The sequence below is a fragment of the Suncus etruscus genome, chromosome 16, assembly GCF_024139225.1.
Source record: "Suncus etruscus isolate mSunEtr1 chromosome 16, mSunEtr1.pri.cur, whole genome shotgun sequence".
Taxonomy (NCBI): domain Eukaryota; kingdom Metazoa; phylum Chordata; class Mammalia; order Eulipotyphla; family Soricidae; genus Suncus; species Suncus etruscus.
Window position 1 is genome coordinate 8435402 of NC_064863.1, and position 2452 is coordinate 8437853.

General features: G+C 36.5%; 1 non-coding gene across 1 annotated transcript; it reads left to right on the forward strand.

The window, feature by feature from the left end:
* Positions 1-1810: 1810 nt before the first annotated feature.
* LOC126033273 (small nucleolar RNA SNORA22) lies at positions 1811-1940 on the forward strand. Its single transcript, XR_007504382.1, has one exon. It is a non-coding gene; the product is annotated as a small nucleolar RNA SNORA22 (small nucleolar RNA).
* The last annotated feature ends 512 nt before the right edge of the window (positions 1941-2452 follow it).

Consider the following 2452-nt stretch of genomic DNA (forward strand, 5'->3'; position numbering starts at 1 on the left):
CCTCTGTGCAAAATCCTAAACAGCCCTTCACTTCCCTAGCTTCAGCTCCGTCCCTGTTTCACCACCCTCCCCTCCTTAGCCAGCAATTGCAACAATACAAAGCCTTTAATTGGAAAAGCCTCAAAGAGCCATTTCAAGCCGTAACCTCCTATGGCCCCCAAGCCCCTTACACGCTCTCCTGCTTAGAATCTAAAAGCTGAACTCTTTGTCTCTTGGGAAGTTAACTTTTTTTTCCGCTGCAAAGCCCTTGCAGATAGGCAGGAATCCTGATCTCTAAGCTCTTATAGCTGGCCTCGCCTCTTTTCATACCTTAAAGGTACAGCACACACTTTCCAGGTCCCAGCTTGCCAACATGGCTCTTGCTGCCCTCTATGCCTGGAAGTCGCTCCCTAGAGCCAGCATTCCAGCAGCTCCCCCACACCGGCAACAAACTGTTGCTGCTTTCTCCCTCCCCCCCCCCCTTTTTCTGACTTAAGCTCCCAACTCACCACAATTACATCCATGGTCTCTCACCTCTCTAACAAACTTGATATTGCTCTTAGCTCAAAAACCAGTACTACCTTTCCTGTCTTTCTCCCTAATGGAGAAAGTCTTCCCCCGCCTGCTCAGCAGCCTCCACCGCGGAGAACGCTCAGTCCCTAACCATGGCAGATTCCCTCCTCTCACCGCTCCCCCTCTTAAAGCTATAGATATGAAACTACTTGGCCAAATTAAAAATCTTAAACAAATCTTAAGCCTTCAAAAACAGGCTGCTTCTCTTAATTCACAGGTTTCTGCCCTTCAGGCGTTTCCCCCCCCCTCCTAAATCTATAGTTGTCTGTCCTCTGCCCACTGAATTCCACGGCCAGGCCCCCCCTCTTGAGAACTCAAAGAGACAAACTAATGAAAGTGAGGCTAAGTGCCATAAAACAGAAACTGCTGCAGTGCCTACAAAAAATTCTAAGGGCACAGTAAGCAGGATAATTACAAAGTATCATCTGCTAAGCCATAAAACCTTGCGATATCTACACTTTGCTGTTAAAACTTCTGAGCCTAATGTACCCTTTACTTTGCTCAAACCAATCCTCAGCCTCCTTCAGCCTCTTTCCTGCCAGCCTTGGAAAACAGCCAGCTCAGGCCCTGCCACTCCCACTTTAAGCCTTCCAATTCACCTTGAAATACCCAATCTTTGTTATTCAAAAAAAAAAAAAAAAAAAAAATCTGAAAAGTGGCATCTCTTGCATATTCTCAAATCAATTAATAAAACCATAAACCCCATAGTACTTTTGCAACCCAAACTCCCCTCTTCGGTTGCCATTCCCTCTAATTCCAATAAATTAGTAATTAATCTTAAAAGATTGTTTTTTTTTTTTTTCTCTATATCATTACACCCTGCTGACTGTAAATAATTTGCCTCTAGCCTTCCTGCTGTTAACTGTGCTGGCCCCTCCCCGAGTTATCAGTGAAAAACTCTGCTTCACCTTGTCAGCCCTACACTTCGTCAAATATGTGTTATTAGGTTTAGTGCATTAAGTGGTGTAAAGTAATTATTAAAACATTAAAAAGCAACAGGAAGATAAGGGCAATAAACTTTTTTTTTTTTCCATGCCTCTCAGAAAATTTTAGAGCAAGGTCATAATTCTGTCACTTTACAGATAACAAAATGTTGGTAAAAGAAAAACTTCTTTGTGTTTTAAAATCCAAACGAACACAAAAGTGTTAAATTTAAATCTTATATTTCTATTAAAAGTTTTATTTTAATTTTTAAAGTATTTACAAAATTATGTGAAAAATAATGTGGTTAGCCTTTTTAAACAATATAGTTAATTTAATGCACAGTAAACACCTAGGTGTGCTTTATAGTACCCTTAGTTTTAACTTTGTGCTACAGCAATGGTTGTTCTTTATTTCTGCATTAAAAGAACTATTATTTTAAGTGCATTCAAAATATCAGCACATTATATAAATCTGTATATTTGTGTCGCAGTGAAAAAATAATATAAATAAAAAAAATATATTATATATAATTTTATAAGAATATATAAAAGTAACTAAACTTTATAAGCAAATTAACTAGTATTAAATATAATTTTAGTCTTAAGTTCTAAGTGTGTAAATGTATCAGATGTCTTTAACTATATTTTATAATAATCTAAGCATTTAGTTAATTTAGTATATAATATTTTTTACAAATTATTCACTTAAAGTCTTCATAGTAAAAACAGTTGTTTGTTTTTTAAAAAAATCAGTTTTTATACCTTTAATAATCATAGTTCATGCTATTGTGTTTAATCATAAAAATTTTAACACTTTATTGCAGCTGTCTTACTGTTCTACTGCAAAACCAATTTAAAGAAAACCTATTCATTTACAGCAAATCATTTCATACTTCCAAGTAGAGACTCCTTCTACAGTGCTCATTAACCATTTTACTTAATGTTTTAAACTTCAAATTAAAGTTGTTTTAAAAATG